This window comes from Dipteris shenzhenensis, chromosome 6 (assembly GCF_047967505.1).
Source record: "Dipteris shenzhenensis isolate YYH24624 ecotype China chromosome 6, Dip_SZ_1.0, whole genome shotgun sequence".
In the NCBI taxonomy this organism is placed as follows: Eukaryota; Viridiplantae; Streptophyta; class Polypodiopsida; order Gleicheniales; family Dipteridaceae; genus Dipteris; species Dipteris shenzhenensis.
Genome location: NC_141601.1, coordinates 10151611 through 10164722, shown reverse-complemented (window position 1 = coordinate 10164722; position 13112 = coordinate 10151611). Strand labels below are relative to the sequence as shown.

Genomic DNA, 13112 nt, shown 5'->3' with positions numbered 1-13112 from the left:
AGTGGCTCACGAAGGCGGAAGATTACGTCTGCTTCTACCTCGAGTCTGATAAGGCAAGATTATGCTCACACGTGGTGGCGGTATATGAGGGATTCACCTCAAAAGCCAACCACATGGAAGGGATTCAAAGAACTCATGGTCACTACCTTTGTATCCTCGCTCACATTAGAGCAGTATTTGGCTGAGTTCTATGCATTATCACAAATTGGAACGGTTCAAAAGTATCTGCAGCGGTTTTTGGAGTCTTTCTTTGTTTGTGCAGGACAAATCTGAAAAGGGCAAATTGCTGCATGTCCTTTGGCTGCAGATGTGCGGGCACAACCCTCAAATCATTGAGCGAGCTGCCCAACTCGCAAAGGTCTTTGAGCTTGTATGCTAGCAGATATAAGGATGTAATGGGCAGCACTCATGGGACTGCGTATGATTCTAAAAGAAGCCTAAATGGGCTGAATGGTATATCCTAATGCCAAGCTAGGAGGCAAGACAAATGCTGGAATGAAAATCAGAGATCAAACAGCATACAAGGGCAATTATGGACAGGAAGAAGGCAAATTTACGCTTTAAGCATGGTGAGAAGTGGACCCCTGAGCATCGAGATGTTTGCAAGATAAACAACATTGGTGCAGCCAAAACTCAGCATGATCATCGAGCTATCTGACAATGAGGAATTGGTAGATGCTACAGACTCCCTAGATGCCTCTCATGATGAGATGGAAGGAGCACATGAGCCAGAAGAAGCTCCAAGTACTGGAGCCACGAAGGGTGCGGAGTATTCTTTGGATCCTGGTGGTACTACTGAGTCTAACATGCATGCTAGTGACACATTTGACATTCAGCCCTCCCATGGTAGAAGACACCGTATGCCTAGAGGCTCTTCTATGGAGCATCATGTTGCCATGCCATTCCATGCATGGGATGATGCGGATGGGAATGCTCCTGTGGCTAAGGAGGAGATTTATTCGGATGCTCAGCCAGCACTATCTGCTATCTCCCCTGATACATTGATGGGCGCCAAGAGTGCTGAGACTATCAAATTAAAGGGTGAGATCAAGGGCCAGGCTGTTCACATGCTTGTCGACAATAGGAGCAATTATACCAAGACCAGATAGACCAGTGGAAGCGGCCAATGGACAGCATATGATCAGCAAACTATTTTGTCAGGGTGCAAGGGTCAGGCTCTTTGATGACTATGATTTTGCAAGAGATCTTTTTGCACTAGACATGGGTCCGATTGATGTTGTCTTGGGCTACAACTAGATGAAATCTCTGGGAGAATTCAGCATGGACTTGAATGCCTTGACACTCGGCTTTGCATACAGGGGTAAGCAAGTGGTATTACAGGGCACGACAGCCCCAAAAATGCAGGTCATTTCAGCAACAGTTGGCTAGAGAGCTCAAAAACGGGAATGTCATCTATGCCTTGAATGTGTCTGTAGCTTAGAAGGAAAGCATCCCCCATGTGGATGACTTGGATATGCAGAAATTGCTCTCTAAATTTGCTGATGTATTTGCTGATGCCCTGAACGTGTATGTAGCTTAGAAGGGAAGCATTCCCCATGTGGATGACTTGGATATGCAGAAATTGCTCTCTAAATTTGCTGATATGCCATCCCAATTGCCTCCCAAGAGGGATGTGGTTGTTCTAGAGCCTGGCAGTAAGCTCATAAACAAAGCTCCATACCGTCTTTCTAAAGTTGAGCGTGAGGAGTTGAGCGTGAGGAAGTGGCAGTACAAGTGTGGGAATTTCTTGAGAAGAAGAACATCTCTCATAGCAATTCTCCTTTTGCCTCCCTAGTGCTTTTGGTGAAGAAGAAAGATGGATAGTACCGCATGTGCATTGCTTACACGGATCTTAACAAGGCCACTATCAAGAACAAGTTTCCAATCCCCAGGATTGATGACCACTTGGACGAACTCAAGGATGCTCAGCTTTTCACGAAGATAGATTTGAGGTCTGGCTACCATCAAATAATCAGGATGAAAGAAGGAGATGAACACAAGACGGCCTTCCGCACAGAACGAGGCTTATATGAATTCAACGTGATGCCTTTTGGATTGACTAATGCACCCGCCACCTTCCAGACGCTGATGAACAATATATTGCAGCCACTTCTTTTCAAATATGTGCTAGTTTTCTTTGATGATATCCTCATTTACAGCAAAGATAGGCAGGAGCACATTAAGCATGTGAAGCAGGTGTTAGAAATTCTGAGGATGCATCACCTTTATACAAAGGTCAGCAAATGCACTTTTATGGCAAAGGAGCTTGAGTACCTGGGCATATTGTGAGTAGACATGGCATTCAAGTGGATCCCACAATGATGAAATGCATTAAAGATTGGCCACAACCACAAAACCCGACCCAGTTGAGAGGATTTTTAGGTCTTGCTTCCTTCTACAGGCGCTTTATTCGCAAATTTGGATGGTTTTATGTGATCAAAGGAAGCACGACGCAGTTTTGAAGACCTGATTTTTGCTCTCACTCATGCACCTATCTTGGTATGCCCTGATTTTTCACGTCCTTTCATTGTGGAGGCAAATGCCAATGGCAAAGAACTGGGGGTTGTTCTGAGGCAAGAACATGGGGCAATAGCCTTTGAAAGCAGGAAGTTTGATGCCAAGGCACTCAATTGCCATGTTTATGATCAAGAGATGTTGGCTATCTTGCATGTTGTCAAGAATGGCACCACTATCTATACGTTAAGGTGAAAACAAATCATAGGACACTGAGATTCTTCCTCACTCAGCCAAATTTGTCATATAAACAAAAGAGGTGGTTGGCTGCAGTTCAATCCTACGATTTTGACATTGAGTACAAAAAGGGGAAGGAAAATGTGGTTGCAAATGCTGCCTTGTCTAGGATGTGGGCTTGCAATTTGTCTACTATCTATAAGATGTATCGGGAGTGGATTCATGGCATTCAAGAAGAGTATATTCAGAATTCTAAGGCAGCTCTCATATTTTCAGATTTACATAAGGCTTCTAGCCAGGGTCATCCCGAATTCAAGTTGCACAATGGGCTGTTGTGGTAAAAGGACAGGATTCATTTAGTGCCAAACTCACAATATAGACAGCTGGTTTTGCAAGAAATGCATTCCTCTCCCATGGCTGGACATGCGGGTGTCACTAAGACATATGAAAGATTCAAACAGACCTTTATCCGGGAAGGCATGTGGCGGGGTGTGGTTAAGTAGGTGGCTGAATGCTTGCCTTGCCAACGGACTAAAGTGGACAGCAAATTACCCACAGGTCTCTTGCAGCCATTACCCATTCTAGAGGGCAAATGGATGCACATAGCAATGCATTTCATCACAGGGTTGCCTTCTACTGAGAGGGGATGGGACAACATCTATGTTGTGGTAGGATAGAATGACAAAATACACCCACTTCATACCCACGAAGACATGTTATTCAGCATCCTAGGTTGCTTGGCAATTCATTGAGCGTGTCTTTAAGCATCATGGCTTTCCTCAAGAAATTGTCAATGACAAAGATGCAAAGTTTATGGGTCACTTTTGGCAGGAGTTAACTACAACAATGAGTACTTTACTCACACCTAGCATGGCATACCATCCTGAGATTGATGGTGGACAGTCGAAAAGGGTGAACAAGTGGGTGGAGGAATACGATACTCATAAGTCGTGGGATAGATGGTTGGCACTTGCTGAATTTTGCTACAACAATACCAAGCATCTTTCTATTGGCATGAGCCCGTTTGAGGCAACGTAAGGATGAAGGTTGGAATTCCCTCTTCAATTGCAGACATGGATGTGAAAAATCAGCAAGCGCGTGAACATAGGAGATATCTATCTTTCAAAGAGGGGATTATGTGCACTTGCGTATCCATAAGAACAGTTATACTCGCTAAAAGGAAATACCAATACAAAGCTTGCTCATAGGTATTACGGCCCTTACAAGATCATCCGCAAGGTTGGAGAGGTAGCATATCAATTGGAGCTACCCAGTACCTCCAAGATCCATGATGTTTTCCATGTATCCTTGCTGAAACCACATGTGGAACAGCATGTGCATGTCCTACCTGAGTTGCCACCCATAAATGAGGAGGGTCACATTCTCTAATTCCTAAGTGTTAGAATTATAGATATAATTCAGCAGTGACCAATGTAATATAATAAGCTAGTTAGGGGCACTTTTCCCTCCTTTAGAGGTTTTTCCCCCTAACTGCAGTTAGTTCACTAACTATGGTTAGTGACTACTAAGGTTTTGTCACTAGGACAAAACCTTATCCTTCTCACTTTGTGTTGTACTTTTGCATTCTATTCAATTACAACTACGTCTTCAGCTTCCAAGCTTCCTACTCTCTCACTCCCTCTTGCTCTCACTCACTCCTTTCCTTCATTTGGTATCAGAGCCAAGTTGAGCTCTTGCACCCAGCCCATTAGCTCTTGCTCCTGCTGTCGCTCCTGCTTCAACAACCCGTCCGTACAACTCGAAGTAATACAAAGCTGTCCGTACAGCGCCGTACGTTCCGTACAGGTCCGTACGGATCTGCTACTCCAGAACTTGCGTCGCTGAGCTGACACCGCACGTCCTGCTGCGCCATCGCTATTTGTACCTACTGTACCTTCTGCGTAATCATCGCCGTACAGTCTACGTTGGCCATACGTACAAGCACACCTGCAATTAGTTCGCCGTACCTGTCGTACAATCTCTGCTTCCATACAGGTTCGTACAGCTCGTGCTACCGTACAGTTGCCGTACAAGGTCGCCTTGATTCCGTGCAGTTCACCGTACATCTGCACTACGTACGGTACAACTGGTTGTACCTACGTAAAAAGTTCTTTCTTGCAGGAGAAACTCGCATTTTTTATCTTTGGCAGGCACATCTTGCAGAAAGCCATTGTTTGGCTCAGTTTTTAGGAGTAAATTTGGGGCATTTTGTAGATTGCAGACATTGCAATCATTGGGCAAGTTTGGAGCTATATCAAGAGCAAAATTGCAGATCTAGTCTGAAATTTGGGGCTTTTGTTCATAAATTGCAGATTTGGGGTTTTTTTGTAATTTTGCCCCTTTTTGGCTGCAATTTCTAGCCACAAATTGGGGCTTTTGTGTTGGGAGAGCATTTTTTGGAGTATTCAGTACATACTGCCTTTCTTGGAGTGTTTGGAACACTTTTGGCAGATTTTGGAGAGTGTTTTATGCTTGGACAGATTTCTGACAGCTCAAGTGCAGAAATCTAAGTTGCATATACAGCCCGTGCTTGGCTGTGTTTTTGGGAGTTGTGCATTTTATTCCCAGTAAGGGAATTCAGCTTTGTATCTGCTTCAATCTCTTTCTCAGATATGGCCCATCAAAATCAGAATGAGTTCCAGTTCGGTGGTCTTTCACAGGAAGACAAATTGGATGGTACCAACTACTCCCTCTGGAGTTTCATGGTACGTAATATTCTGATTTCTCGCAATTTATGGGATTATGTCAATGGGGATGAAATCCGACCAGCAGATATTGCACCTGCTACCCTTCCTCAGCAAGGAGGTGGAAGAGGTCGTCCACAAGGTGCAGCTGCAGGACAAGTTGTTGGTGCAGCTACAGTCAATACTCCTGAGCAAAAGAGATGGGATTCACGGGATGCCTTAGCCTTGTCATGCATCTCTCTTTCAGTGAAAAGATCAATCATTCCGCATATCCGGTCGTGTAAGACCTCCAGGGCAGCGTGGGATATTTTGGAAAGCATGTATGCAGCACGGAATGATGCCAGGGTATCTTTTTTAAAAAGAGAGTTGAGCAATACACATATGGAGGAGGGTGACTCCATGTCAGTCCACCTCACTAAGCTACAGGATCTCAGGGAGCAGTTGTTAAACATAGATGAAATTATTCCTGATTCAGAGATGATTACAACCACTCTGAATTCTCTTCCTGAGTCTTATCTCAGCTTTCACACTTCGCTGAATTTATCATTGAGGGGGGGTGCAAATCCTCTCTCTTTTCATGAGTTGATAGGACTTCTGCTTCAGGAAGAGCAGACCAGGAAAAATTTGGCTTCACGTGCAGGTGAACAAGCCATGCTCTCAAAATTTAAATCAAAAACAAAGGGACAGGCAAAGACAGCAGCAAATCAGCCTTCCAGTGGGTCAGGACAGCCTTCACAAAAGGCTAAAAGTGATGCAAGCAAGCCCAAAAAGAAGGGTTTTTGTCACTACTGCAAAAATCCAGGTCATCACATAGCAGAATGCAGGAAAAGGATTGCAAAAGAAAAGAAAAACAGCTCAGGAATGGCTGTTTCAGATTCAGCCCCTTGTGCATCTGACAGTGGGGATGCTGCAGCCAACTTTGTTGGTCAAGATTATGCCTTTTTATCTTGCATTTCTGATTCTAGGTTGGCTGTTCCAGATGCTCGGGATAGTACAGCCTCTTGCAGTGATGATACATATGCATTTTTGACTTGCAGCTTTGACTCTTCTACAGATGCATCTGCTTTCAGTGTTGATGAAACACTGAACACATGGTATTTTGACAGCGGTGCATCCAAGCACATCACTTCGAGCAAGTGTCTTTTTACTTCCTTGCATCCACCTCCTGTTGGTAAGAAAGTCACTTGTGCCAACAACTCCTCATATTCAGTACGTGGCACAGGAGAAGTTGAGCTCACTGCAATTGATGGCTCAATTTTCAGACTTTCTGATGTCTTATATGTGCCTGGCATAACCAAAAATCTCCTTTCAGTGTGTCCACTCTTAACAGAGGGGGATTTCAGGTCATCTTTGAGGATGACAAATGTGCTGTCCGAGACAGGGAAGCTAACTATGCCTTAATGTTATCTGGTACTCTGCTGCGTGGGCTTTTTCAGCTTGATATTTTTGAGAAAAGAGCAGCTCATGCTTTGGCAATTTCTACCCCTACAGTTGCCATGCAAAATGCAAAATTATGGCATGCCAGATATGGCCACATGCATTACAACAGCTTAATGACACTTCAGAAATTTTCAATGGTTGATGCATTGCCACCTCTTGAGATACCTCCTCCACATGCCTATGAAGGGTGCATTTTAGGTAAAATGCATAGATTTCCCTTTAAGAAGGATGGTTCAGTTAAAGCTGTTCGCAAATTGCAGCTTATACACAGTGATGTCTGTGGTCCCATGAGGACTCCGTCATTGGGTGGTCATCTCTACTTTGTCACATTTATTGATGACTACTCCAATTTTACTTGGGTTTATGGGCTGAAAATGAAATCTGAAGTGTTCACAGTGTTTAAACACTTTTCAGCCATGGTTGAAAATGAAACCGGGCTCAAAATACAGACATTACGCACGGATAGAGGTGGGGAATACCTATCTGCAGAATTTGATGCTTTCCTCAAACAAAAGGGTATTGTGCATCAGCTCACAGTCAGGCTGACCCCTCAGCAAAATGGCAAAGCTGAGAGGAAAAATAGAACCCTCATGGAGATGGACAGATGTATGCTGAAAAGCAAACACATGCCTCATAAATTCTGGTTAGAGGGTTTGATGTGTGCCAATTACATTTTGAACAGGGCTCCCACTAAGGCTTTAAAAACAAAAACTCCTTTTGAGGTCTGGAATGACAGGAAGCCTTCAGTGGATCACTTCCGAGTCTTTGGATGCCTTGCCTATGCACATGTGCCAGTTGAATTTAGGCACAAATTGTCAGATAAAGCCATCAAATGCATATTTGTTGGATACAGTGCAGAAAGCAAGGGGTATCGTCTCTACAATCCTGCTACACGCAAAATCATTGTAAGTAGAGATGTGATATTTTCTGAAAATTCAGCTCACACTCAGGCTGATTTTCAAATGCCTTCATCTTCAGAAGATGTCTTTCAAGGGTTGCTACCCATTGCTTTGGGTTCCCCTGCTGATTTTTCTGATCCAAATCAGAATTTACAGCAACCTTCAAATGCTTCAGTTCCGCCACAGGATGTCATGCCTCCTCCACAGGCAGTGGAACAAGTGGTGCAGCAAGAAATTGCAGACATACATGCAGCAAAAACAGTCCCAAACTGGCTGTTACAGACTCTCCGGGAGAGTAAACTTGATGCTCCGTTACCTGGCAGGACTCGCAGTGCAGCAAGGCACATGGAAGGTGCTAATTCAGTGGAATCAGCATATGCAGGTACTCTCCTTGATGAGGAGGAGCCTGCCACATTTGAAGAAGCAAAAGGTAATGTGCATTGGATGAATGCCATGCACGATGAGTTGCAGTCCATTGCAAAAAATCAGACTTGGGATGTTGTGGACTTGCCACAGGGTAAACATGCTATTGGCACACGATGGGTATTTAAAGTCAAACGGAAGCCAGATGGCTCCATTGACAGATATAAAGCCAGGCTGGTTGCTAAAGGCTATGCTCAGAAAAAGGGCATAGATTATGAGGAGACTTTTGCTCCTACATCCCGGATGACCACCATCCGATCAGTAATTGCAATGGCTGCACATTTTGAGTGGGATGTTCATCAGTTGGACATAAAAACAGCCTTCTTAAATGGGGACTTGCTGGAAGAGGTGTATGTCAAACCACCTCCGGGTTTTGAAATTACAGCCAATGCACTTCAAGTCTGCAAGCTTAATAAAGCTTTATATGGGCTGAAACAGGCCCCTCGTGCATGGTATGCCAAAATACATGCCTTTTTGACCAGCAAGGGGCTGCACAATAGTCCTACTGAGAGCACCCTCTACATCAAGATGGATGGGGGGGAAATCTTAGTCATCCTTCTTTATGTTGATGACTTACTGCTCACAGGGTCCAATGAAGAAAAAATTGCAGATTTCAAAGCTGATTTGCAGACCAACTTTGATATGTCAGATTTGGGGCTGCTTCACTTTTATTTGGGGATCCAGTTCTCTCATGAGAGACGTGGCACTGTTATGTCTCAGTCCAAGTATGTTCAGAAACTCTTGGACAGATTTAACATGCAAGAGTGTAAGCCCATATCTACTCCTATGGAACCGGGGCTGAAACTCACAATGCATGATGCAGGAGAATCAGTTGATGCCACACTTTACAGTCAAGCTGTTGGATGCCTCATATATCTCTGCAATACTAGGCCTGATATTCAGTTTGCAGTATCTCAGGTGAGCAGGTACATGCACAGCCCCAAAACTATGCATTGGCAGGCAGTTAAGCGCATCTTCCGTTATTTGCAGGGCACCAAGTCTTTTGGCTTACTATTTCCCAGGGGGGGTGACTTGCAGATGCATGCCTACAGTGATTCAGATTGGGCTGGTGATTATGACACTAGGCAGTCCACTAGTGGCAATTGTTTCTTTTTGGGAAAATCTTGCATTTCATGGCTGAGCAAGAAACAATCTACAGTGGCTACCTCATCATGTGAAGCTGAGTACAGGGCAGCTTTCACAGCAACAGTTGAATGTGTCTGGCTGAGACGTTTATTTGCTGATCTTCATCTGTCTTTGGAGGGTCCTTCTCCAATTCTCACTGATAGTCAGAGTGCCATTGCAGTGGCAAAGAATCCAGTGTTTCATGCTCGCACGAAGCACATTGAGGTTCACTATCACTACGTCAGAGAGAAGTTGCATGCAGGAGAGATCAGTATGATCTTTGTGTCCACACATGACAACGTTGCAGATATTTTCACCAAAGCGCTACCACGTGAGAAGTTTGAGGCATTTCGCAGTGCCCTGAACTTATATCCGTTTGGTGATTGATCAGCCTTGTACATGACATTGGCACTGCAGGGGGGTGTTAGAATTATAGATATAATTCAGCAGTGACCAATGTAATATAATAAGCTAGTTAGGGGCACTTTTCCCTCCTTTAGAGGTTTTTCCCCCTAACTGCAGTTAGTTCACTAACTATGGTTAGTGACTACTAAGGTTTTGTCACTAGGACAAAACCTTATCCTTCTCACTTTGTGTTGTACTTTTGCATTCTATTCAATTACAACTACGTCTTCAGCTTCCAAGCTTCCTACTCTCTCACTCCCTCTTGCTCTCACTCACTCCTTTCCTTCACTAAGCGCATTGTGGGTTTCAAAGATCAAGTACTCTACAACAAGGTATACATTTAGTACGTCATCAGATGGAAAGGGATTCTAGAGGATGAAGAGTCATGGCAGCCAGAGAGTATTGTTCAGGAGTACCCCTATCTTTTACTAGGCTGATCAGCATCACCTTGATGACCCAGCACCCTTGCGTAGCAGCCGGTACATGTAATTTTGAAGGAAATTTTCTAAGGAAAGGAAGGCTGTAATGAACGGGAAAAAGAGCTACTTTAGTGGCCCTTTAGGTGGGAAATGTTGAGGGACTATATAAGTCTCCATCCACCACCCAATGTACACTTTTGGATGTGACATCTTATCCTACCTACGCTCCTCCTTCCTTCCTGCTACTTGCTGCCTACTCTCTCTCTCTCTCTCTCTCTCTCTCTCTCTCTCTCTCTCCATGGACCCCCATGAGACGAGGCCTCGACATGATCATGACCTAGAGCCAGTGTCCCGACAACTCAGATAGAGGGTTGACCCATTGGTCTTCCGTAATAAACTTTCTTTCTTTCTCTCTCTCCCCTCCAATCTCTTGCATGAGCTCAATTGAAGAATAAGGCAACGGAATTAGTTAGAGTCAAGGCTGTTAGGAAGGATGGAAAATGGGCAGTCTACCGTGAAGGCATAGCACTGATCTAAGCGTTTAAATCCAAACCAAAAGACTCTCGATCTTAAACTGATGTATGGCTGATTACTCTTTCAGACTATTATGTAGGTACTCTAAATAATTGGGGTTGCTTTTGCACTCCCTGGGAGCTGCCATGTGACCTCCCTAAAGCAGATGTACTACTAGATGGTTTTTTGCTATCCCATAGACCTATTGATCTCCCGTGGACATCAATAGACTTTCTTTCTTTCTCCCCCTCAGAAAAAGGTGTAGGGGGAGATTAGAGGAAGAGGATAGAAGAGCGGAAGGGAGAGAGAATGAGGGAGAGAAGGAAGTAGAAGGATAACAGAGAGGGAAAGAGGTGGGAAGGAGAGAGAGAGAGAGAGTAGGCAGCAAGTAGTAGGAAGGAAGGAGCGTAGATAGGATTAGATGTCACATCCAAAAGTGTGCAATGAGTGGTGGATGGAGACTTATATAGCCCCCCCACATTTCCCACCTAAAGGGCCACTAAAGTAGCCTTTTTTCCCCTTCATTACAGGCAGAAGGCATACCCGGAGAGGGACGCATCTGCACCTTATGTGATTACCGGGCAATGCAGTTAGAGAAGCACTTCGCTTTCAAATGCCCTCCGTAGTATGAGATCAAAGGTCGCTATCACTGCCTTTTTAGGGATGGTTTCAGAACCCTATCCAACTTCCTAACCTACCCAAACCAGACATGTTTGGTGGCCTTCATCCATGAGGCTGTCCGACACAGCGAGCAATTGCTCAGGGCACATAGTAGAGATTAGGACACACAGCTAGACTCCACTCAGAGCATGATCTTGGAGTTTTACCAGCCAGACAGCATCGACCAACAGGACTCACGGAAAGGGCGGCTGCGAAGACCCAAGCCAGAGCTAGAGACACGTCAGCTGGTCAGCGGATTGAGGCACAGATCACATTAGGGGACCTTCTCTCCACGCGTTCATCAGACCAGAGGCACGACCCACAAGAGTGATGGTGGCACTTGTTTCCCGTGGGGCTATAGCTAGGAGACCACAACGGACTACACATGTCGATAGTTGCCAGCGCTCCATCACAGTTTTTTTTGCCACCACAGCACCCTCGCACATCGATGCCCCCTCCTAGGGTTGATGCCCCCACCAGCTCCCGCTTCATGAACTCAGAGAGTTCTCCCATATATCCACGACATTATGATCAGGGTTATGGGTTTTCTTTTGTATCCTCAAAGGTGTTGATGCCCGCTTACTGGCTCCACCCCTTGGCTCATTGTATCAGTTTCTTTTAGTCTAATAGACCCTTTGGTCTTCCGAAGACTTTTAATAAACTCTCTCTCTCTCTCTCTCTCTCTCCCTCCCTCCCAAATGACTAACATAAAATTCGGTACAAGCACAATCATATAGATATAAGATGGTGATTGATCAAGGCATCTTTTACTCAATATTTCGTTGATTTGTGGTGGTGCTGCATCTAAGATTACTCAAATGAGTTAAAGCTTGCGACTATAGAACACGCTCAACAGTTGGTTGGGAAAAAAGTTTGAAAATTTGACTTACCACGAAACTTATAATGCAAGGTACTATTATCAAAAGGGAGACTTAATCAACCCTGAGACTGTAACATGCATCAAGCCTATTGCTAGCTTGCCCCATGCATGCACGTGACAAATTTGAAGTGAAAGGGCTTGCATACATGCTACCATAACTTAAAATTACTGGCTTAAAACTGCCCCCACTTAGCTGAAATAGATATCTTGGGCTTGACGCTAAGTGCATAGCTTCAATCTCTACTCAAGGGTGAGCACTATGCTGCCCACTTTGTGGGCACAAGATTGCTGCTCATTGATTGCATGATTGGCTGCTGCTTGCTCTGATACTCTTACTGCTGCTTGAACTGATGGTAAATCTCAATCCATTTCCGTCAAGAGACAACTTATAAACTTGTCATTTTTCATTACTGACAATGTGTCATTTTTCATTACTGCTGCTTGAACTAATGGTAAATCTCAATCCATTTCCGTCAGGAGACAACTTATAAACTTGTCATTTCTCATTACTCATCCAGCATAGTGCACTGTCCTTTTGGAGTGTTTTGGAAGTTTCTGCAAAGAATATTCATCAATAAAGTTGAAACGAATCATCCCTGAAGACAAACAATGCTGAGTATTTGTTATCCCAATCACTCTCTCTCGTAAAGACATATGGTCAAAGCGTTGTCTGTTCCATTTCGGTCAGGGGACATCTTATAAACTTGTCATTTTTCATTACCGAAAATGTGTCATGTTTTCCTGGGTTTTCAATTCATCCAGCAAGTGCACTATGTCCTTTCGGAATATTTTCCAGAAGACAAACAATGCTGAGTATTTGCCATCCCAAGCAATCTCTCTCATAAACACATATGGTCAAAGCGTTGTCTGTCACATGAATCCATTGCAACTAGGAGCATGTATCATAACTAGCTAGCCCAGCAGGTGGGAGCTCCCATCACACAGCGACAACACCTCACAACCAAGGAGGGTT

The 13112-nt window shown here is 44.3% G+C and overlaps 1 protein-coding gene across 1 annotated transcript in view; it reads right to left on the bottom strand.

Annotated features, from left to right (window-relative positions):
* LOC147900763 (putative triglyceride lipase) overlaps positions 1 to 13112 on the bottom strand; it is a 162291-nt gene that overhangs the window by 148379 nt on the left and 800 nt on the right. The gene's annotated exons all lie outside the window — the stretch shown is intronic.